This window comes from Pleuronectes platessa, chromosome 8 (genome assembly GCF_947347685.1).
Source record: "Pleuronectes platessa chromosome 8, fPlePla1.1, whole genome shotgun sequence".
NCBI lineage: Eukaryota > Metazoa > Chordata > Actinopteri > Pleuronectiformes > Pleuronectidae > Pleuronectes > Pleuronectes platessa.
Genome location: NC_070633.1, coordinates 7694212 through 7717439, shown reverse-complemented (window position 1 = coordinate 7717439; position 23228 = coordinate 7694212). Strand labels below are relative to the sequence as shown.

Below are 23228 nucleotides of genomic sequence, written 5' to 3'. Positions count from 1 at the left end.
GACTCAGAATTGTTTGGGTAAAATCACATTTAATGGTAGTGTGGCCGAGTGGTCAAAGGCGCTGGATTAAGGCTCCAGTCTCTCAGGAGGCGTGGGTTCAAATCCCACCACTGCCAATAGACTGTCAGTTGAATGTATTGGCTACGTGCAGCTTATCTACTATAAGAGGATCTCTTGTTGTTCAAAACTGCAACAGCCACCTGAGCTTTGTAGCATATGGGATATCACAGGAGGTAATTTTCTTCTTCTCCTGTCTGGTTTTCAAACAAGGTAAGAGTTAAGATGTGCACCTTCAGATTGGGGCACATAACTTCACATTTACCAATAACTTCCTCCTTGTCCAGTCGATTCAACTGCTGATAAAACCTATTAAAACCAAAGACTATGTTCGTATGAAATTATTTCAATAAACAAGAGCAGAGTGGCGCAGCGGAAGCGTGCTGGGCCCATAACCCAGAGGTCGATGGATCGAAACCATCCTCTGCTAACGGAATCCTTTTTACACTGCTATGTCTCCCTTTCCTTCTGAACATGAACTCACCTACTGCTGAAAGTGACTTGCTTTGGCTTTTGAAGTTGATAATATGACAGAATTGACCCAAGAGCTAAAGCCCTGAACTTGGCTGATAGTTTAGTGGTCTTTTGATCTTGAGTCAAGCTCTATACTCCCAGAGGGTATGTGTTTGAAGTTTCGAATGTTCTTCCATGTGTTTCTTCGATTTGATGGTCCAATTGTCGTCAAAGTGGACTTTTCATTCAAACGACTCAGAATTGTTTGGGTAAATTCATGTTTCATGGTAGTGTGGCCGAGTGGTCTAAGGCGCTGGAGTTAGGCTCCAGTCTCTCAGGAGGGGTGGGTTCAAATCCCACCACTGCCAATCAACTGCTATTTGCTTGTATGTGTTGGCTACTTGTAGTACTTTCTACTGTAAGATCTGTTGTTGTTGAATAGTGCAAGAGCCAGCTGAGCTTCGTAGCATGTGCAATGTCCATACAGGAGGTGGTTTTCTATTCCTTCAGTCTGGTTTTCAAACAAGGTAACACAGGGCGCCTTCCCATTGAGTCACATTTGCCTGTATTTTTCGCTGAGTCCACTTGATTTAACTGCTAAGCCAACCCATTGAAACAATGGACTGTGTTCATATGAAACTGTTTCATTGTAAAAGAGCAGAGTGGCGCAGCGGAAGCGTGCTGGGCCCATAACCCAGAGGTCGATGGATCGAAACCATCCTCTGCTAAAGGAATCCTTTATCAACTCCCATGTTATCTGTTATGTTCCCCTTGTCCTTGCCTTCTAAACATTAACTCATCTCCTGCTGAAAGTGACTTGCTTTTGAAGTTGAAAATGTGACAGAATTGACCCAAGAGCTGAAGCCCTGAACTTGGCTGATATTTTTGTGGGCTTTGATCTCGAGTAAAGCTCTATACTCCCACAGGATATGTGTTTGAAGTTTCTAATGTTCTTCCATGTGTTTCTTCGATTTGATTGTCCAATTGTCGTCAAAGTGGACTTTTCATTCAGACGACTCAGAATTGTTTGGGTAAAATCACATTTAATGGTAGTGTGGCCGAGTGGTCAAAGGCGCTGGATTAAGGCTCCAGTCTCTCAGGAGGCGTGGGTTCAAATCCCACCACTGCCAATAGACTGTCAGTTGAATGTATTGGCTACGTGCAGCTTATCTACTATAAGAGGATCTCTTGTTGTTCAAAACTGCAACAGCCACCTGAGCTTTGTAGCATATGGGATATCACATGAGGTGTACAGGAGGTTATTTTATTTTTCTCCTGTCTGGTTTTCAAACAAGGTAAGAGTTAAGATGTGCACCTTCAGATTGGGGCACATAACTTCACATTTACCAATAACTTCCTTCTTGTCCAGTCGATTCAACTGCTGATAAAACCTATTAAAACCAAAGACTATGTTCGTATGAAATTATTTCAATAAACAAGAGCAGAGTGGCGCAGCAGAAGCGTGCTGCGCCCATAACCCAGAGGTCGATGGATCGAAACCATCCTCTTCTAAAGGAATCCTTTTTACACTGCTATGTCTCCCTTTCCTTCTGAACATGAACTCACCTACTGCTGAAAGTGACTTGCTTTAGCTTTTGAAGTTGATAATATGACAGAATTGACCCAAGAGCTAAAGCCCTGAACTTGGCTGATAGTTTTGTGGTCTTTTGATCTTGAGTCAAGCTCTATACTCCCAGAGGGTATGTGTTTGAAGTTTCGAATGTTCTTCCATGTGTTTCTTCGATTTGATTGTCCAATTGTCGTCAAAGTGGACTTTTCATTCAGACGACTCAGAATTGTTTGGGTAAAATCAAATTTAATGGTAGTGTGGCCGAGTGGTCTAAGGCGCTGGATTTAGGCTCCAGTCTCTCAGGAGGCGTGGGTTCAAATCCCACCACTGCCAATCGACTGCTATTTGCATGTATGTGTTGGCTACTTGTAGTACTTTCTACTGTAAGATCTGTTGTTGTTGAAAACTGCAAGAGCCAGCTGAGCTTCGTAGCATGTGCAATGTCCATACAGGAGGTGATTTTCTATTCCTTCAGTCTGGTTTTCAAACAAGGTAACACAGGGCGCCTTCCCATTGAGTCACATTTGCCTGTATTTTTCGCTGAGTCCACTTGATTTAACTGCTAAGCCAACCCATTGAAACAATGGACTGTGTTCATATGAAACTGTTTCATTGTAAAAGAGCAGAGTGGCGCAGCGGAAGCGTGCTGGGCCCATAACCCAGAGGTCGATGGATCGAAACCATCCTCTGCTAAAGGAATCCTTTATCAACTCCCATGTTATCTGTTATGTTCCCCTTGTCCTTGCCTTCTAAACATTAACTCATCTCCTGCTGAAAGTGACTTGCTTTTGAAGTTGAAAATGTGACAGAATTGACCCAATAGCTGAAGCCCTGAACTTGGCTGATATTTTTGTGGGCTTTGATCTCGAGTAAAGCTCTATACTCCCACAGGATATGTGTTTGAAGTTTCTAATGTTCTTCCATGTGTTTCTTCGATTTGATTGTCCAATTGTCGTCAAAGTGGACTTTTCATTCAGACGACTCAGAATTGTTTGGGTAAAATCACATTTAATGGTAGTGTGGCCGAGTGGTCAAAGGCGCTGGATTAAGGCTCCAGTCTCTCAGGAGGCGTGGGTTCAAATCCCACCACTGCCAATAGACTGTCAGTTGAATGTATTGGCTACGTGCAGCTTATCTACTATAAGAGGATCTCTTGTTGTTCAAAACTGCAACAGCCACCTGAGCTTTGTAGCATATGGGATATCACAGGAGGTAATTTTCTTCTTCTCCTGTCTGGTTTTCAAACAAGGTAAGAGTTAAGATGTGCACCTTCAGATTGGGGCACATAACTTCACATTTACCAATAACTTCCTCCTTGTCCAGTCGATTCAACTGCTGATAAAACCTATTAAAACCAAAGACTATGTTCGTATGAAATTATTTCAATAAACAAGAGCAGAGTGGCGCAGCGGAAGCGTGCTGGGCCCATAACCCAGAGGTCGATGGATCGAAACCATCCTCTGCTAACGGAATCCTTTTTACACTGCTATGTCTCCCTTTCCTTCTGAACATGAACTCACCTACTGCTGAAAGTGACTTGCTTTGGCTTTTGAAGTTGATAATATGACAGAATTGACCCAAGAGCTAAAGCCCTGAACTTGGCTGATAGTTTAGTGGTCTTTTGATCTTGAGTCAAGCTCTATACTCCCAGAGGGTATGTGTTTGAAGTTTCGAATGTTCTTCCATGTGTTTCTTCGATTTGATGGTCCAATTGTCGTCAAAGTGGACTTTTCATTCAAACGACTCAGAATTGTTTGGGTAAAATCATGTTTCATGGTAGTGTGGCCGAGTGGTCTAAGGCGCTGGAGTTAGGCTCCAGTCTCTCAGGAGGGGTGGGTTCAAATCCCACCACTGCCAATCAACTGCTATTTGCTTGTATGTGTTGGCTACTTGTAGTACTTTCTACTGTAAGATCTGTTGTTGTTGAATAGTGCAAGAGCCAGCTGAGCTTCGTAGCATGTGCAATGTCCATACAGGAGGTGGTTTTCTATTCCTTCAGTCTGGTTTTCAAACAAGGTAACACAGGGCGCCTTCCCATTGAGTCACATTTGCCTGTATTTTTCGCTGAGTCCACTTGATTTAACTGCTAAGCCAACCCATTGAAACAATGGACTGTGTTCATATGAAACTGTTTCATTGTAAAAGAGCAGAGTGGCGCAGCGGAAGCGTGCTGGGCCCATAACCCAGAGGTCGATGGATCGAAACCATCCTCTGCTAAAGGAATCCTTTATCAACTCCCATGTTATCTGTTATGTTCCCCTTGTCCTTGCCTTCTAAACATTAACTCATCTCCTGCTGAAAGTGACTTGCTTTTGAAGTTGAAAATGTGACAGAATTGACCCAAGAGCTGAAGCCCTGAACTTGGCTGATATTTTTGTGGGCTTTGATCTCGAGTAAAGCTCTATACTCCCACAGGATATGTGTTTGAAGTTTCTAATGTTCTTCCATGTGTTTCTTCGATTTGATTGTCCAATTGTCGTCAAAGTGGACTTTTCATTCAGACGACTCAGAATTGTTTGGGTAAAATCACATTTAATGGTAGTGTGGCCGAGTGGTCAAAGGCGCTGGATTAAGGCTCCAGTCTCTCAGGAGGCGTGGGTTCAAATCCCACCACTGCCAATAGACTGTCAGTTGAATGTATTGGCTACGTGCAGCTTATCTACTATAAGAGGATCTCTTGTTGTTCAAAACTGCAACAGCCACCTGAGCTTTGTAGCATATGGGATATCACATGAGGTGTACAGGAGGTTATTTTATTTTTCTCCTGTCTGGTTTTCAAACAAGGTAAGAGTTAAGATGTGCACCTTCAGATTGGGGCACATAACTTCACATTTACCAATAACTTCCTTCTTGTCCAGTCGATTCAACTGCTGATAAAACCTATTAAAACCAAAGACTATGTTCGTATGAAATTATTTCAATAAACAAGAGCAGAGTGGCGCAGCAGAAGCGTGCTGCGCCCATAACCCAGAGGTCGATGGATCGAAACCATCCTCTTCTAAAGGAATCCTTTTTACACTGCTATGTCTCCCTTTCCTTCTGAACATGAACTCACCTACTGCTGAAAGTGACTTGCTTTAGCTTTTGAAGTTGATAATATGACAGAATTGACCCAAGAGCTAAAGCCCTGAACTTGGCTGATAGTTTTGTGGTCTTTTGATCTTGAGTCAAGCTCTATACTCCCAGAGGGTATGTGTTTGAAGTTTCGAATGTTCTTCCATGTGTTTCTTCGATTTGATTGTCCAATTGTCGTCAAAGTGGACTTTTCATTCAGACGACTCAGAATTGTTTGGGTAAAATCAAATTTAATGGTAGTGTGGCCGAGTGGTCTAAGGCGCTGGATTTAGGCTCCAGTCTCTCAGGAGGCGTGGGTTCAAATCCCACCACTGCCAATCGACTGCTATTTGCATGTATGTGTTGGCTACTTGTAGTACTTTCTACTGTAAGATCTGTTGTTGTTGAAAACTGCAAGAGCCAGCTGAGCTTCGTAGCATGTGCAATGTCCATACAGGAGGTGATTTTCTATTCCTTCAGTCTGGTTTTCAAACAAGGTAACACAGGGCGCCTTCCCATTGAGTCACATTTGCCTGTATTTTTCGCTGAGTCCACTTGATTTAACTGCTAAGCCAACCCATTGAAACAATGGACTGTGTTCATATGAAACTGTTTCATTGTAAAAGAGCAGAGTGGCGCAGCGGAAGCGTGCTGGGCCCATAACCCAGAGGTCGATGGATCGAAACCATCCTCTGCTAAAGGAATCCTTTATCAACTCCCATGTTATCTGTTATGTTCCCCTTGTCCTTGCCTTCTAAACATTAACTCATCTCCTGCTGAAAGTGACTTGCTTTTGAAGTTGAAAATGTGACAGAATTGACCCAAGAGCTGAAGCCCTGAACTTGGCTGATATTTTTGTGGGCTTTGATCTCGAGTAAAGCTCTATACTCCCACAGGATATGTGTTTGAAGTTTCTAATGTTCTTCCATGTGTGTCTTCGTTAAGATTGTCCAATTGTCGCCAAAGTGTCATTTACATCTAACCCCCTCCGGTTTGTTTTGGTAAAATCTATTTCCCAACGGTAGTGTGGCCGAGTGGTCAAAGGCGCTGGATTAAGGCTCCAGTCTCTCAGGAGGCGTTGGTTCAAATCCCACCACTGCCAATAGACTGTCAGTAGAATGTATTGGCTGCGTGCAGCTTATCTACTATAAGAGGATCTCTTGTTGTTCAAAACTGCAACAGCCACCTGAGCTTTGTAGCATATGGGATATCACAGGAGGTAATTTTCTTCTTCTCCTGTCTGGTTTTCAAACAAGGTAAGAGTTAAGATGTGCACCTTCAGATTGGGGCACATAACTTCACATTTACCAATAACTTCCTCCTTGTCCAGTCGATTCAACTGCTGATAAAACCTATTAAAACCAAAGACTATGTTCGTATGAAATTATTTCAATAAACAAGAGCAGAGTGGCGCAGCGGAAGCGTGCTGGGCCCATAACCCAGAGGTCGATGGATCGAAACCATCCTCTGCTAAAGGAATCCTTTTTACACTGCTATGTCTCCCTTTCCTTCTGAACATGAACTCACCTACTGCTGAAAGTGACTTGCTTTGGCTTTTGAAGTTGATAATATGACAGAATTGACCCAAGAGCTAAAGCCCTGAACTTGGCTGATAGTTTAGTGGTCTTTTGATCTTGAGTCAAGCTCTATACTCCCAGAGGGTATGTGTTTGAAGTTTCGAATGTTCTTCCATGTGTTTCTTCGATTTGATGGTCCAATTGTCGTCAAAGTGGACTTTTCATTCAAACGACTCAGAATTGTTTGGGTAAAATCATGTTTCATGGTAGTGTGGCCGAGTGGTCTAAGGCGCTGGAGTTAGGCTCCAGTCTCTCAGGAGGGGTGGGTTCAAATCCCACCACTGCCAATCAACTGCTATTTGCTTGTATGTGTTGGCTACTTGTAGTACTTTCTACTGTAAGATCTGTTGTTGTTGAATAGTGCAAGAGCCAGCTGAGCTTCGTAGCATGTGCAATGTCCATACAGGAGGTGGTTTTCTATTCCTTCAGTCTGGTTTTCAAACAAGGTAACACAGGGCGCCTTCCCATTGAGTCACATTTGCCTGTATTTTTCGCTGAGTCCACTTGATTTAACTGCTAAGCCAACCCATTGAAACAATGGACTGTGTTCATATGAAACTGTTTCATTGTAAAAGAGCAGAGTGGCGCAGCGGAAGCGTGCTGGGCCCATAACCCAGAGGTCGATGGATCGAAACCATCCTCTGCTAAAGGAATCCTTTATCAACTCCCATGTTATCTGTTATGTTCCCCTTGTCCTTGCCTTCTAAACATTAACTCATCTCCTGCTGAAAGTGACTTGCTTTTGAAGTTGAAAATGTGACAGAATTGACCCAAGAGCTGAAGCCCTGAACTTGGCTGATATTTTTGTGGGCTTTGATCTCGAGTAAAGCTCTATACTCCCACAGGATATGTGTTTGAAGTTTCTAATGTTCTTCCATGTGTTTCTTCGATTTGATTGTCCAATTGTCGTCAAAGTGGACTTTTCATTCAGACGACTCAGAATTGTTTGGGTAAAATCACATTTAATGGTAGTGTGGCCGAGTGGTCAAAGGCGCTGGATTAAGGCTCCAGTCTCTCAGGAGGCGTGGGTTCAAATCCCACCACTGCCAATAGACTGTCAGTTGAATGTATTGGCTACGTGCAGCTTATCTACTATAAGAGGATCTCTTGTTGTTCAAAACTGCAACAGCCACCTGAGCTTTGTAGCATATGGGATATCACATGAGGTGTACAGGAGGTTATTTTATTTTTCTCCTGTCTGGTTTTCAAACAAGGTAAGAGTTAAGATGTGCACCTTCAGATTGGGGCACATAACTTCACATTTACCAATAACTTCCTTCTTGTCCAGTCGATTCAACTGCTGATAAAACCTATTAAAACCAAAGACTATGTTCGTATGAAATTATTTCAATAAACAAGAGCAGAGTGGCGCAGCAGAAGCGTGCTGCGCCCATAACCCAGAGGTCGATGGATCGAAACCATCCTCTTCTAAAGGAATCCTTTTTACACTGCTATGTCTCCCTTTCCTTCTGAACATGAACTCACCTACTGCTGAAAGTGACTTGCTTTAGCTTTTGAAGTTGATAATATGACAGAATTGACCCAAGAGCTAAAGCCCTGAACTTGGCTGATAGTTTTGTGGTCTTTTGATCTTGAGTCAAGCTCTATACTCCCAGAGGGTATGTGTTTGAAGTTTCGAATGTTCTTCCATGTGTTTCTTCGATTTGATTGTCCAATTGTCGTCAAAGTGGACTTTTCATTCAGACGACTCAGAATTGTTTGGGTAAAATCAAATTTAATGGTAGTGTGGCCGAGTGGTCTAAGGCGCTGGATTTAGGCTCCAGTCTCTCAGGAGGCGTGGGTTCAAATCCCACCACTGCCAATCGACTGCTATTTGCATGTATGTGTTGGCTACTTGTAGTACTTTCTACTGTAAGATCTGTTGTTGTTGAAAACTGCAAGAGCCAGCTGAGCTTCGTAGCATGTGCAATGTCCATACAGGAGGTGATTTTCTATTCCTTCAGTCTGGTTTTCAAACAAGGTAACACAGGGCGCCTTCCCATTGAATCACATTTGCCTGTATTTTTCGCTGAGTCCACTTGATTTAACTGCTAAGCCAACCCATTGAAACAATGGACTGTTTTCATATGAAACTGTTTCATTGTAAAAGAGCAGAGTGGCGCAGCGGAAGCGTGCTGGGCCCATAACCCAGAGGTCGATGGATCGAAACCATCCTCTGCTAAAGGAATCCTTTATCAACTCCCATGTTATCTGTTATGTTCCCCTTGTCCTTGCCTTCTAAACATTAACTCATCTCCTGCTGAAAGTGACTTGCTTTTGAAGTTGAAAATGTGACAGAATTGACCCAATAGCTGAAGCCCTGAACTTGGCTGATATTTTTGTGGGCTTTGATCTCGAGTAAAGCTCTATACTCCCACAGGATATGTGTTTGAAGTTTCTAATGTTCTTCCATGTGTGTCTTCGTTAAGATTGTCCAATTGTCGCCAAAGTGTCATTTACATCTAACCCCCTCCGGTTTGTTTTGGTAAAATCTATTTCCCAACGGTAGTGTGGCCGAGTGGTCAAAGGCGCTGGATTAAGGCTCCAGTCTCTCAGGAGGCGTTGGTTCAAATCCCACCACTGCCAATAGACTGTCAGTAGAATGTATTGGCTGCGTGCAGCTTATCTACTATAAGAGGATCTCTTGTTGTTCAAAACTGCAACAGCCACCTGAGCTTTGTAGCATATGGGATATCACATGAGGTGTACGGGAGGTAATTTTCTTTTTCTCCTGTCTGGTTTTCAAACAAGGTAAGAGTTAAGATGTGCACCTTCAGATTGGGGCACATAACTTCACATTTACCAATAACTTCCTCCTTGTCCAGTCGATTCAACTGCTGATAAAACCTATTAAAACCAAAGACTATGTTCGTATGAAATTATATCAATAAACAAGAGCAGAGTGGCGCAGCGGAAGCGTGCTGGGCCCATAACCCAGAGGTCGATGGATCGAAACCATCCTCTGCTAAAGGAATCCTTTTTACACTGCTATGTCTCCCTTTCCTTCTGAACATGAACTCACCTACTGCTGAAAGTGACTTGCTTTGGCTTTTGAAGTTGATAATATGACAGAATTGACCCAAGAGCTAAATCCCTGAACTTGGCTGATAGTTTAGTGGTCTTTTGATCTTGAGTCAAGCTCTATACTCCCAGAGGGTATGTGTTTGAAGTTTCGAATGTTCTTCCATGTGTTTCTTCGATTTGATTGTCCAATTGTCGTCAAAGTGGACTTTTCATTCAGACTACTCAGAATTGTTTGGGTAAAATCAAATTTAATGGTAGTGTGGCCGAGTGGTCTAAGGCGCTGGATTTAGGCTCCAGTCTCTCAGGAGGCGTGGGTTCAAATCCCACCACTGCCAATTGACTGCTATTTGCATGTTTTGGCTACTTGTAGTACTTTCTACTGTAAGATCTGTTGTTGTTGAAAACTGCAAGAGCCAGCTGAGCTTCGTAGCATGTGCAATGTCCATACAGTAGGTGATTTTCTATTCCTTCAGTCTGGTTTTCAAACAAGGTAACACAGGGCGCCTTCCCATTGAGTCACATTTGCCTGTATTTTTCGCTGAGTCCACTTGATTTAACTGCTAAGCCAACCCATTGAAACAATGGACTGTGTTCATATGAAACTGTTTCATTGTAAAAGAGCAGAGTGGCGCAGCGGAAGCGTGCTGGGCCCATAACCCAGAGGTCGATCGATCGAAACCATCCTCTGCTAAAGGAATCCTTTATCAACTCCCATGTTATCTGTTATGTTCCCCTTGTCCTTGCCTTCTAAACATTAACTCATCTCCTGCTGAAAGTGACTTGCTTTTGAAGTTGAAAATGTGACAGAATTGACCCAAGAGCTGAAGCCCTGAACTTGGCTGATATTTTTGTGGGCTTTGATCTCGAGTAAAGCTCTATACTCCCACAGGATATGTGTTTGAAGTTTCTAATGTTCTTCCATGTGTGTCTTCGTTAAGATTGTCCAATTGTCGCCAAAGTGTCATTTACATCTAACCCCCTCCGGTTTGTTTTGGTAAAATCTATTTCCCAACGGTAGTGTGGCCGAGTGGTCAAAGGCGCTGGATTAAGGCTCCAGTCTCTCAGGAGGCGTTGGTTCAAATCCCACCACTGCCAATAGACTGTCAGTAGAATGTATTGGCTGCGTGCAGCTTATCTACTATAAGAGGATCTCTTGTTGTTCAAAACTGCAACAGCCACCTGAGCTTTGTAGCATATGGGATATCACAGGAGGTAATTTTCTTCTTCTCCTGTCTGGTTTTCAAACAAGGTAAGAGTTAAGATGTGCACCTTCAGATTGGGGCACATAACTTCACATTTACCAATAACTTCCTCCTTGTCCAGTCGATTCAACTGCTGATAAAACCTATTAAAACCAAAGACTATGTTCGTATGAAATTATTTCAATAAACAAGAGCAGAGTGGCGCAGCGGAAGCGTGCTGGGCCCATAACCCAGAGGTCGATGGATCGAAACCATCCTCTGCTAAAGGAATCCTTTTTACACTGCTATGTCTCCCTTTCCTTCTGAACATGAACTCACCTACTGCTGAAAGTGACTTGCTTTGGCTTTTGAAGTTGATAATATGACAGAATTGACCCAAGAGCTAAAGCCCTGAACTTGGCTGATAGTTTAGTGGTCTTTTGATCTTGAGTCAAGCTCTATACTCCCAGAGGGTATGTGTTTGAAGTTTCGAATGTTCTTCCATGTGTTTCTTCGATTTGATGGTCCAATTGTCGTCAAAGTGGACTTTTCATTCAAACGACTCAGAATTGTTTGGGTAAAATCATGTTTCATGGTAGTGTGGCCGAGTGGTCTAAGGCGCTGGAGTTAGGCTCCAGTCTCTCAGGAGGGGTGGGTTCAAATCCCACCACTGCCAATCAACTGCTATTTGCTTGTATGTGTTGGCTACTTGTAGTACTTTCTACTGTAAGATCTGTTGTTGTTGAAAACTGCAAGAGCCAGCTGAGCTTCGTAGCATGTGCAATGTCCATACAGGAGGTGATTTTCTATTCCTTCAGTCTGGTTTTCAAACAAGGTAACACAGGGCGCCTTCCCATTGAGTCACATTTGCCTGTATTTTTCGCTGAGTCCACTTGATTTAACTGCTAAGCCAACCCATTGAAACAATGGACTGTGTTCATATGAAACTGTTTCATTGTAAAAGAGCAGAGTGGCGCAGCGGAAGCGTGCTGGGCCCATAACCCAGAGGTCGATGGATCGAAACCATCCTCTGCTAAAGGAATCCTTTATCAACTCCCATGTTATCTGTTATGTTCCCCTTGTCCTTGCCTTCTAAACATTAACTCATCTCCTGCTGAAAGTGACTTGCTTTTGAAGTTGAAAATGTGACAGAATTGACCCAAGAGCTGAAGCCCTGAACTTGGCTGATATTTTTGTGGGCTTTGATCTCGAGTAAAGCTCTATACTCCCACAGGATATGTGTTTGAAGTTTCTAATGTTCTTCCATGTGTGTCTTCGTTAAGATTGTCCAATTGTCGCCAAAGTGTCATTTACATCTAACCCCCTCCGGTTTGTTTTGGTAAAATCTATTTCCCAACGGTAGTGTGGCCGAGTGGTCAAAGGCGCTGGATTAAGGCTCCAGTCTCTCAGGAGGCGTTGGTTCAAATCCCACCACTGCCAATAGACTGTCAGTAGAATGTATTGGCTGCGTGCAGCTTATCTACTATAAGAGGATCTCTTGTTGTTCAAAACTGCAACAGCCACCTGAGCTTTGTAGCATATGGGATATCACAGGAGGTAATTTTCTTCTTCTCCTGTCTGGTTTTCAAACAAGGTAAGAGTTAAGATGTGCACCTTCAGATTGGGGCACATAACTTCACATTTACCAATAACTTCCTCCTTGTCCAGTCGATTCAACTGCTGATAAAACCTATTAAAACCAAAGACTATGTTCGTATGAAATTATTTCAATAAACAAGAGCAGAGTGGCGCAGCGGAAGCGTGCTGGGCCCATAACCCAGAGGTCGATGGATCGAAACCATCCTCTGCTAAAGGAATCCTTTTTACACTGCTATGTCTCCCTTTCCTTCTGAACATGAACTCACCTACTGCTGAAAGTGACTTGCTTTGGCTTTTGAAGTTGATAATATGACAGAATTGACCCAAGAGCTAAAGCCCTGAACTTGGCTGATAGTTTAGTGGTCTTTTGATCTTGAGTCAAGCTCTATACTCCCAGAGGGTATGTGTTTGAAGTTTCGAATGTTCTTCCATGTGTTTCTTCGATTTGATGGTCCAATTGTCGTCAAAGTGGACTTTTCATTCAAACGACTCAGAATTGTTTGGGTAAAATCATGTTTCATGGTAGTGTGGCCGAGTGGTCTAAGGCGCTGGAGTTAGGCTCCAGTCTCTCAGGAGGGGTGGGTTCAAATCCCACCACTGCCAATCAACTGCTATTTGCTTGTATGTGTTGGCTACTTGTAGTACTTTCTACTGTAAGATCTGTTGTTGTTGAATAGTGCAAGAGCCAGCTGAGCTTCGTAGCATGTGCAATGTCCATACAGGAGGTGGTTTTCTATTCCTTCAGTCTGGTTTTCAAACAAGGTAACACAGGGCGCCTTCCCATTGAGTCACATTTGCCTGTATTTTTCGCTGAGTCCACTTGATTTAACTGCTAAGCCAACCCATTGAAACAATGGACTGTGTTCATATGAAACTGTTTCATTGTAAAAGAGCAGAGTGGCGCAGCGGAAGCGTGCTGGGCCCATAACCCAGAGGTCGATGGATCGAAACCATCCTCTGCTAAAGGAATCCTTTATCAACTCCCATGTTATCTGTTATGTTCCCCTTGTCCTTGCCTTCTAAACATTAACTCATCTCCTGCTGAAAGTGACTTGCTTTTGAAGTTGAAAATGTGACAGAATTGACCCAAGAGCTGAAGCCCTGAACTTGGCTGATATTTTTGTGGGCTTTGATCTCGAGTAAAGCTCTATACTCCCACAGGATATGTGTTTGAAGTTTCTAATGTTCTTCCATGTGTTTCTTCGATTTGATTGTCCAATTGTCGTCAAAGTGGACTTTTCATTCAGACGACTCAGAATTGTTTGGGTAAAATCACATTTAATGGTAGTGTGGCCGAGTGGTCAAAGGCGCTGGATTAAGGCTCCAGTCTCTCAGGAGGCGTGGGTTCAAATCCCACCACTGCCAATAGACTGTCAGTTGAATGTATTGGCTACGTGCAGCTTATCTACTATAAGAGGATCTCTTGTTGTTCAAAACTGCAACAGCCACCTGAGCTTTGTAGCATATGGGATATCACATGAGGTGTACAGGAGGTTATTTTATTTTTCTCCTGTCTGGTTTTCAAACAAGGTAAGAGTTAAGATGTGCACCTTCAGATTGGGGCACATAACTTCACATTTACCAATAACTTCCTTCTTGTCCAGTCGATTCAACTGCTGATAAAACCTATTAAAACCAAAGACTATGTTCGTATGAAATTATTTCAATAAACAAGAGCAGAGTGGCGCAGCAGAAGCGTGCTGCGCCCATAACCCAGAGGTCGATGGATCGAAACCATCCTCTTCTAAAGGAATCCTTTTTACACTGCTATGTCTCCCTTTCCTTCTGAACATGAACTCACCTACTGCTGAAAGTGACTTGCTTTAGCTTTTGAAGTTGATAATATGACAGAATTGACCCAAGAGCTAAAGCCCTGAACTTGGCTGATAGTTTTGTGGTCTTTTGATCTTGAGTCAAGCTCTATAGTCCCAGAGGGTATGTGTTTGAAGTTTCGAATGTTCTTCCATGTGTTTCTTCGATTTGATTGTCCAATTGTCGTCAAAGTGGACTTTTCATTCAGACGACTCAGAATTGTTTGGGTAAAATCAAATTTAATGGTAGTGTGGCCGAGTGGTCTAAGGCGCTGGATTTAGGCTCCAGTCTCTCAGGAGGCGTGGGTTCAAATCCCACCACTGCCAATCGACTGCTATTTGCATGTATGTGTTGGCTACTTGTAGTACTTTCTACTGTAAGATCTGTTGTTGTTGAAAACTGCAAGAGCCAGCTGAGCTTCGTAGCATGTGCAATGTCCATACAGGAGGTGATTTTCTATTCCTTCAGTCTGATTTTCAAACAAGGTAACACAGGGCGCCTTCCCATTGAGTCACATTTGCCTGTATTTTTCGCTGAGTCCACTTGATTTAACTGCTAAGCCAACCCATTGAAACAATGGACTGTGTTCATATGAAACTGTTTCATTGTAAAAGAGCAGAGTGGCGCAGCGGAAGCGTGCTGGGCCCATAACCCAGAGGTCGATGGATCGAAACCATCCTCTGCTAAAGGAATCCTTTATCAACTCCCATGTTATCTGTTATGTTCCCCTTGTCCTTGCCTTCTAAACATTAACTCATCTCCTGCTGAAAGTGACTTGCTTTTGAAGTTGAAAATGTGACAGAATTGACCCAATAGCTGAAGCCCTGAACTTGGCTGATATTTTTGTGGGCTTTGATCTCGAGTAAAGCTCTATACTCCCACAGGATATGTGTTTGAAGTTTCTAATGTTCTTCCATGTGTGTCTTCGTTAAGATTGTCCAATTGTCGCCAAAGTGTCATTTACATCTAACCCCCTCCGGTTTGTTTTGGTAAAATCTATTTCCCAACGGTAGTGTGGCCGAGTGGTCAAAGGCGCTGGATTAAGGCTCCAGTCTCTCAGGAGGCGTTGGTTCAAATCCCACCACTGCCAATAGACTGTCAGTAGAATGTATTGGCTGCGTGCAGCTTATCTACTATAAGAGGATCTCTTGTTGTTCAAAACTGCAACAGCCACCTGAGCTTTGTAGCATATGGGATATCACATGAGGTGTACGGGAGGTAATTTTCTTTTTCTCCTGTCTGGTTTTCAAACAAGGTAAGAGTTAAGATGTGCACCTTCAGATTGGGGCACATAACTTCACATTTACCAATAACTTCCTCCTTGTCCAGTCGATTCAACTGCTGATAAAACCTATTAAAACCAAAGACTATGTTCGTATGAAATTATTTCAATAAACAAGAGCAGAGTGGCGCAGCGGAAGCGTGCTGGGCCCATAACCCAGAGGTCGATGGATCGAAACCATCCTCTGCTAAAGGAATCCTTTTTACACTGCTATGTCTCCCTTTCCTTCTGAACATGAACTCACCTACTGCTGAAAGTGACTTGCTTTGGCTTTTGAAGTTGATAATATGACAGAATTGACCCAAGAGCTAAATCCCTGAACTTGGCTGATAGTTTAGTGGTCTTTTGATCTTGAGTCAAGCTCTATACTCCCAGAGGGTATGTGTTTGAAGTTTCGAATGTTCTTCCATGTGTTTCTTCGATTTGATTGTCCAATTGTCGTCAAAGTGGACTTTTCATTCAGACTACTCAGAATTGTTTGGGTAAAATCAAATTTAATGGTAGTGTGGCCGAGTGGTCTAAGGCGCTGGATTTAGGCTCCAGTCTCTCAGGAGGCGTGGGTTCAAATCCCACCACTGCCAATTGACTGCTATTTGCATGTTTTGGCTACTTGTAGTACTTTCTACTGTAAGATCTGTTGTTGTTGAAAACTGCAAGAGCCAGCTGAGCTTCGTAGCATGTGCAATGTCCATACAGTAGGTGATTTTCTATTCCTTCAGTCTGGTTTTCAAACAAGGTAACACAGGGCGCCTTCCCATTGAGTCACATTTGCCTGTATTTTTCGCTGAGTCCACTTGATTTAACTGCTAAGCCAACCCATTGAAACAATGGACTGTGTTCATATGAAACTGTTTCATTGTAAAAGAGCAGAGTGGCGCAGCGGAAGCGTGCTGGGCCCATAACCCAGAGGTCGATGGATCGAAACCATCCTCTGCTAAAGGAATCCTTTATCAACTCCCATGTTATCTGTTATGTTCCCCTTGTCCTTGCCTTCTAAACATTAACTCATCTCCTGCTGAAAGTGACTTGCTTTTGAAGTTGAAAATGTGACAGAATTGACCCAAGAGCTGAAGCCCTGAACTTGGCTGATATTTTTGTGGGCTTTGATCTCGAGTAAAGCTCTATACTCCCACAGGATATGTGTTTGAAGTTTCTAATGTTCTTCCATGTGTGTCTTCGTTAAGATTGTCCAATTGTCGCCAAAGTGTCATTTACATCTAACCCCCTCCGGTTTGTTTTGGTAAAATCTATTTCCCAACGGTAGTGTGGCCGAGTGGTCAAAGGCGCTGGATTAAGGCTCCAGTCTCTCAGGAGGCGTTGGTTCAAATCCCACCACTGCCAATAGACTGTCAGTAGAATGTATTGGCTGCGTGCAGCTTATCTACTATAAGAGGATCTCTTGTTGTTCAAAACTGCAACAGCCACCTGAGCTTTGTAGCATATGGGATATCACAGGAGGTAATTTTCTTCTTCTCCTGTCTGGTTTTCAAACAAGGTAAGAGTTAAGATGTGCACCTTCAGATTGGGGCACATAACTTCACATTTACCAATAACTTCCTCCTTGTCCAGTCGATTCAACTGCTGATAAAACCTATTAAAACCAAAGACTATGTTCGTATGAAATTATTTCAATAAACAAGAGCAGAGTGGCGCAGCGGAAGCGTGCTGGGCCCATAACCCAGAGGTCGATGGATCGAAACCATCCTCTGCTAACGGAATCCTTTTTACACTGCTATGTCTCCCTTTCCTTCTGAACATGAACTCACCTACTGCTGAAAGTGACTTGCTTTGGCTTTTGAAGTTGATAATATGACAGAATTGACCCAAGAGCTAAAGCCCTGAACTTGGCTGATAGTTTAGTGGTCTTTTGATCTTGAGTCAAGCTCTATACTCCCAGAGGGTATGTGTTTGAAGTTTCGAATGTTCTTCCATGTGTTTCTTCGATTTGATGGTCCAATTGTCGTCAAAGTGGACTTTTCATTCAAACGACTCAGAATTGTTTGGGTAAAATCATGTTTCATGGTAGTGTGGCCGAGTGGTCTAAGGCGCTGGAGTTAGGCTCCAGTCTCTCAGGAGGGGTGGGTTCAAATCCCACCACTGCCAATCAACTGCTATTTGCTTGTATGTGTTGGCTACTTGTAGTACTTTCTACTGTAAGATCTGTTGTTGTTGAATAGTGCAAGAGCCAGCTGAGCTTCGTAGCATGTGCAATGTCCATACAGGAGGTGGTTTTCTATTCCTTCAGTCTGGTTTTCAAACAAGGTAACACAGGGCGCCTTCCCATTGAGTCACATTTGCCTGTATTTTTCGCTGAGTCCACTTGATTTAACTGCTAAGCCAACCCATTGAAACAATGGACTGTGTTCATATGAAACTGTTTCATTGTAAAAGAGCAGAGTGGCGCAGCGGAAGCGTGCTGGGCCCATAACCCAGAGGTCGATGGATCGAAACCATCCTCTGCTAAAGGAATCCTTTATCAACTCCCATGTTATCTGTTATGTTCCCCTTGTCCTTGCCTTCTAAACATTAACTCATCTCCTGCTGAAAGTGACTTGCTTTTGAAGTTGAAAATGTGACAGAATTGACCCAAGAGCTGAAGCCCTGAACTTGGCTGATATTTTTGTGGGCTTTGATCTCGAGTAAAGCTCTATACTCCCACAGGATATGTGTTTGAAGTTTCTAATGTTCTTCCATGTGTTTCTTCGATTTGATTGTCCAATTGTCGTCAAAGTGGACTTTTCATTCAGACGACTCAGAATTGTTTGGGTAAAATCACATTTAATGGTAGTGTGGCCGAGTGGTCAAAGGCGCTGGATTAAGGCTCCAGTCTCTCAGGAGGCGTGGGTTCAAATCCCACCACTGCCAATAGACTGTCAGTTGAATGTATTGGCTACGTGCAGCTTATCTACTATAAGAGGATCTCTTGTTGTTCAAAACTGCAACAGCCACCTGAGCTTTGTAGCATATGGGATATCACATGAGGTGTACAGGAGGTTATTTTATTTTTCTCCTGTCTGGTTTTCAAACAAGGTAAGAGTTAAGATGTGCACCTTCAGATTGGGGCACATAACTTCACATTTACCAATAACTTCCTTCTTGTCCAGTCGATTCAACTGCTGATAAAACCTATTAAAACCAAAGACTATGTTCGTATGAAATTATTTCAATAAACAAGAGCAGAGTGGCGCAGCAGAAGCGTGCTGCGCCCATAACCCAGAGGTCGATGGATCGAAACCATCCTCTTCTAAAGGAATCCTTTTTACACTGCTATGTCTCCCTTTCCTTCTGAACATGAACTCACCTACTGCTGAAAGTGACTTGCTTTAGCTTTTGAAGTTGATAATATGACAGAATTGACCCAAGAGCTAAAGCCCTGAACTTGGCTGATAGTTTTGTGGTCTTTTGATCTTGAGTCAAGCTCTATACTCCCAGAGGGTATGTGTTTGAAGTTTCGAATGTTCTTCCATGTGTTTCTTCGATTTGATTGTCCAATTGTCGTCAAAGTGGACTTTTCATTCAGACGACTCAGAATTGTTTGGGTAAAATCACATTTAATGGTAGTGTGGCCGAGTGGTCTAAGGCGCTGGATTTAGGCTCCAGTCTCTCAGGAGGCGTGGGTTCAAATCCCACCACTGCCAATCGACTGCTATTTGCATGTATGTGTTGGCTACTTGTAGTACTTTCTACTGTAAGATCTGTTGTTGTTGAAAACTGCAAGAGCCAGCTGAGCTTCGTAGCATGTGCAATGTCCATACAGGAGGTGATTTTCTATTCCTTCAGTCTGGTTTTCAAACAAGGTAACACAGGGCGCCTTCCCATTGAGTCACATTTGCCTGTATTTTTCGCTGAGTCAACTTGATTTAACTGCTAAGCCAACCCATTGAAACAATGGACTGTGTTCATATGAAACTGTTTCATTGTAAAAGAGCAGAGTGGCGCAGCGGAAGCGTGCTGGGCCCATAACCCAGAGGTCGATGGATCGAAACCATCCTCTGCTAAAGGAATCCTTTTTACACTGCTATGTCTCCCTTTCCTTCTGAACATGAACTCACCTACTGCTGAAAGTGACTTGCTTTGGCTTTTGAAGTTGATAATATGACAGAATTGACCCAAGAGCTAAATCCCTGAACTTGGCTGATAGTTTAGTGGTCTTTTGATCTTGAGTCAAGCTCTATACTCCCAGAGGGTATGTGTTTGAAGTTTCGAATGTTCTTCCATGTGTTTCTTCGATTTGATTGTCCAATTGTCGTCAAAGTGGACTTTTCATTCAGACTACTCAGAATTGTTTGGGTAAAATCAAATTTAATGGTAGTGTGGCCGAGTGGTCTAAGGCGCTGGATTTAGGCTCCAGTCTCTCAGGAGGCGTGGGTTCAAATCCCACCACTGCCAATTGACTGCTATTTGCATGTTTTGGCTACTTGTAGTACTTTCTACTGTAAGATCTGTTGTTGTTGAAAACTGCAAGAGCCAGCTGAGCTTCGTAGCATGTGCAATGTCCATACAGTAGGTGATTTTCTATTCCTTCAGTCTGGTTTTCAAACAAGGTAACACAGGGCGCCTTCCCATTGAGTCACATTTGCCTGTATTTTTCGCTGAGTCCACTTGATTTAACTGCTAAGCCAACCCATTGAAACAATGGACTGTGTTCATATGAAACTGTTTCATTGTAAAAGAGCAGAGTGGCGCAGCGGAAGCGTGCTGGGCCCATAACCCAGAGGTCGATCGATCGAAACCATCCTCTGCTAAAGGAATCCTTTATCAACTCCCATGTTATCTGTTATGTTCCCCTTGTCCTTGCCTTCTAAACATTAACTCATCTCCTGCTGAAAGTGACTTGCTTTTGAAGTTGAAAATGTGACAGAATTGACCCAAGAGCTGAAGCCCTGAACTTGGCTGATATTTTTGTGGGCTTTGATCTCGAGTAAAGCTCTATACTCCCACAGGATATGTGTTTGAAGTTTCTAATGTTCTTCCATGTGTGTCTTCGTTAAGATTGTCCAATTGTCGCCAAAGTGTCATTTACATCTAACCCCCTCCGGTTTGTTTTGGTAAAATCTATTTCCCAACGGTAGTGTGGCCGAGTGGTCAAAGGCGCTGGATTAAGGCTCCAGTCTCTCAGGAGGCGTTGGTTCAAATCCCACCACTGCCAATAGACTGTCAGTAGAATGTATTGGCTGCGTGCAGCTTATCTACTATAAGAGGATCTCTTGTTGTTCAAAACTGCAACAGCCACCTGAGCTTTGTAGCATATGGGATATCACAGGAGGTAATTTTCTTCTTCTCCTGTCTGGTTTTCAAACAAGGTAAGAGTTAAGATGTGCACCTTCAGATTGGGGCACATAACTTCACATTTACCAATAACTTCCTCCTTGTCCAGTCGATTCAACTGCTGATAAAACCTATTAAAACCAAAGACTATGTTCGTATGAAATTATTTCAATAAACAAGAGCAGAGTGGCGCAGCGGAAGCGTGCTGGGCCCATAACCCAGAGGTCGATGGATCGAAACCATCCTCTTCTAAAGGAATCCTTTTTACACTGCTATGTCTCCCTTTCCTTCTGAACATGAACTCACCTACTGCTGAAAGTGACTTGCTTTAGCTTTTGAAGTTGATAATATGACAGAATTGACCCAAGAGCTAAAGCCCTGAACTTGGCTGATAGTTTTGTGGTCTTTTGATCTTGAGTCAAGCTCTATACTCCCAGAGGGTATGTGTTTGAAGTTTCGAATGTTCTTCCATGTGTTTCTTCGATTTGATTGTCCAATTGTCGTCAAAGTGGACTTTTCATTCAGACGACTCAGAATTGTTTGGGTAAAATCAAATTTAATGGTAGTGTGGCCGAGTGGTCTAAGGCGCTGGATTTAGGCTCCAGTCTCTCAGGAGGCGTGGGTTCAAATCCCACCACTGCCAATCGACTGCTATTTGCATGTATGTGTTGGCTACTTGTAGTACTTTCTACTGTAAGATCTGTTGTTGTTGAAAACTGCAAGAGCCAGCTGAGCTTCGTAGCATGTGCAATGTCCATACAGGAGGTGATTTTCTATTCCTTCAGTCTGGTTTTCAAACAAGGTAACACAGGGCGCCTTCCCATTGAGTCACATTTGCCTGTATTTTTCGCTGAGTCCACTTGATTTAACTGCTAAGCCAACCCATTGAAACAATGGACTGTGTTCATATGAAACTGTTTCATTGTAAAAGAGCAGAGTGGCGCAGCGGAAGCGTGCTGGGCCCATAACCCAGAGGTCGATGGATCGAAACCATCCTCTGCTAAAGGAATCCTTTATCAACTCCCATGTTATCTGTTATGTTCCCCTTGTCCTTGCCTTCTAAACATTAACTCATCTCCTGCTGAAAGTGACTTGCTTTTGAAGTTGAAAATGTGACAGAATTGACCCAATAGCTGAAGCCCTGAACTTGGCTGATATTTTTGTGGGCTTTGATCTCGAGTAAAGCTCTATACTCCCACAGGATATGTGTTTGAAGTTTCTAATGTTCTTCCATGTGTGTCTTCGTTAAGATTGTCCAATTGTCGCCAAAGTGTCATTTACATCTAACCCCCTCCGGTTTGTTTTGGTAAAATCTATTTCCCAACGGTAGTGTGGCCGAGTGGTCAAAGGCGCTGGATTAAGGCTCCAGTCTCTCAGGAGGCGTTGGTTCAAATCCCACCACTGCCAATAGACTGTCAGTAGAATGTATTGGCTGCGTGCAGCTTATCTACTATAAGAGGATCTCTTGTTGTTCAAAACTGCAACAGCCACCTGAGCTTTGTAGCATATGGGATATCACATGAGGTGTACGGGAGGTAATTTTCTTTTTCTCCTGTCTGGTTTTCAAACAAGGTAAGAGTTAAGATGTGCACCTTCAGATTGGGGCACATAACTTCACATTTACCAATAACTTCCTCCTTGTCCAGTCGATTCAACTGCTGATAAAACCTATTAAAACCAAAGACTATGTTCGTATGAAATTATTTCAATAAACAAGAGCAGAGTGGCGCAGCGGAAGCGTGCTGGGCCCATAACCCAGAGGTCGATGGATCGAAACCATCCTCTGCTAAAGGAATCCTTTTTACACTGCTATGTCTCCCTTTCCTTCTGAACATGAACTCACCTACTGCTGAAAGTGACTTGCTTTGGCTTTTGAAGTTGATAATATGACAGAATTGACCCAAGAGCTAAATCCCTGAACTTGGCTGATAGTTTAGTGGTCTTTTGATCTTGAGTCAAGCTCTATACTCCCAGAGGGTATGTGTTTGAAGTTTCGAATGTTCTTCCATGTGTTTCTTCGATTTGATTGTCCAATTGTCGTCAAAGTGGACTTTTCATTCAGACTACTCAGAATTGTTTGGGTAAAATCAAATTTAATGGTAGTGTGGCCGAGTGGTCTAAGGCGCTGGATTTAGGCTCCAGTCTCTCAGGAGGCGTGGGTTCAAATCCCACCACTGCCAATCGACTGCTATTTGCATGTATGTGTTGGCTACTTGTAGTACTTTCTACTGTAAGATCTGTTGTTGTTGAAAACTGCAAGAGCCAGCTGAGCTTCGTAGCATGTGCAATGTCCATACAGGAGGTGATTTTCTATTCCTTCAGTCTGGTTTTCAAACAAGGTAACACAGGGC

The 23228-nt window shown here is 43.1% G+C and overlaps 17 non-coding genes across 17 annotated transcripts; all 17 read left to right on the top strand.

Moving 5' to 3' along the window:
- The first annotated feature begins 34 nt into the window (after nt 1-34).
- Nucleotides 35-116, top strand: trnal-aag (transfer RNA leucine (anticodon AAG)). The gene has a single exon. It is a non-coding gene; the product is annotated as a tRNA-Leu (tRNA).
- A 1442-nt stretch (nt 117-1558) lies between these two features.
- On the top strand, nt 1559-1640 carry trnal-aag (transfer RNA leucine (anticodon AAG)). Its single transcript has one exon. It is a non-coding gene; the product is annotated as a tRNA-Leu (tRNA).
- A 691-nt stretch (nt 1641-2331) lies between these two features.
- Nucleotides 2332-2413, top strand: trnal-uag (transfer RNA leucine (anticodon UAG)). Its single transcript has one exon. It is a non-coding gene; the product is annotated as a tRNA-Leu (tRNA).
- Nucleotides 2414-3093: 680 nt separating this feature from the next.
- On the top strand, nt 3094-3175 carry trnal-aag (transfer RNA leucine (anticodon AAG)). Its single transcript has one exon. It is a non-coding gene; the product is annotated as a tRNA-Leu (tRNA).
- Nucleotides 3176-4617: 1442 nt separating this feature from the next.
- Nucleotides 4618-4699, top strand: trnal-aag (transfer RNA leucine (anticodon AAG)). Its single transcript has one exon. It is a non-coding gene; the product is annotated as a tRNA-Leu (tRNA).
- Nucleotides 4700-5390: 691 nt separating this feature from the next.
- trnal-uag (transfer RNA leucine (anticodon UAG)) lies at nt 5391-5472 on the top strand. Its single transcript has one exon. It is a non-coding gene; the product is annotated as a tRNA-Leu (tRNA).
- Nucleotides 5473-7678: 2206 nt separating this feature from the next.
- On the top strand, nt 7679-7760 carry trnal-aag (transfer RNA leucine (anticodon AAG)). The gene has a single exon. It is a non-coding gene; the product is annotated as a tRNA-Leu (tRNA).
- A 691-nt stretch (nt 7761-8451) lies between these two features.
- trnal-uag (transfer RNA leucine (anticodon UAG)) lies at nt 8452-8533 on the top strand. Its single transcript has one exon. It is a non-coding gene; the product is annotated as a tRNA-Leu (tRNA).
- Nucleotides 8534-9988: 1455 nt separating this feature from the next.
- Nucleotides 9989-10070, top strand: trnal-uag (transfer RNA leucine (anticodon UAG)). Its single transcript has one exon. It is a non-coding gene; the product is annotated as a tRNA-Leu (tRNA).
- A 3728-nt stretch (nt 10071-13798) lies between these two features.
- On the top strand, nt 13799-13880 carry trnal-aag (transfer RNA leucine (anticodon AAG)). Its single transcript has one exon. It is a non-coding gene; the product is annotated as a tRNA-Leu (tRNA).
- Nucleotides 13881-14571: 691 nt separating this feature from the next.
- trnal-uag (transfer RNA leucine (anticodon UAG)) lies at nt 14572-14653 on the top strand. Its single transcript has one exon. It is a non-coding gene; the product is annotated as a tRNA-Leu (tRNA).
- A 1455-nt stretch (nt 14654-16108) lies between these two features.
- Nucleotides 16109-16190, top strand: trnal-uag (transfer RNA leucine (anticodon UAG)). Its single transcript has one exon. It is a non-coding gene; the product is annotated as a tRNA-Leu (tRNA).
- Nucleotides 16191-18392: 2202 nt separating this feature from the next.
- trnal-aag (transfer RNA leucine (anticodon AAG)) lies at nt 18393-18474 on the top strand. Its single transcript has one exon. It is a non-coding gene; the product is annotated as a tRNA-Leu (tRNA).
- A 691-nt stretch (nt 18475-19165) lies between these two features.
- trnal-uag (transfer RNA leucine (anticodon UAG)) lies at nt 19166-19247 on the top strand. Its single transcript has one exon. It is a non-coding gene; the product is annotated as a tRNA-Leu (tRNA).
- A 669-nt stretch (nt 19248-19916) lies between these two features.
- Nucleotides 19917-19998, top strand: trnal-uag (transfer RNA leucine (anticodon UAG)). The gene has a single exon. It is a non-coding gene; the product is annotated as a tRNA-Leu (tRNA).
- A 1440-nt stretch (nt 19999-21438) lies between these two features.
- Nucleotides 21439-21520, top strand: trnal-uag (transfer RNA leucine (anticodon UAG)). Its single transcript has one exon. It is a non-coding gene; the product is annotated as a tRNA-Leu (tRNA).
- A 1455-nt stretch (nt 21521-22975) lies between these two features.
- On the top strand, nt 22976-23057 carry trnal-uag (transfer RNA leucine (anticodon UAG)). Its single transcript has one exon. It is a non-coding gene; the product is annotated as a tRNA-Leu (tRNA).
- The last annotated feature ends 171 nt before the right edge of the window (nt 23058-23228 follow it).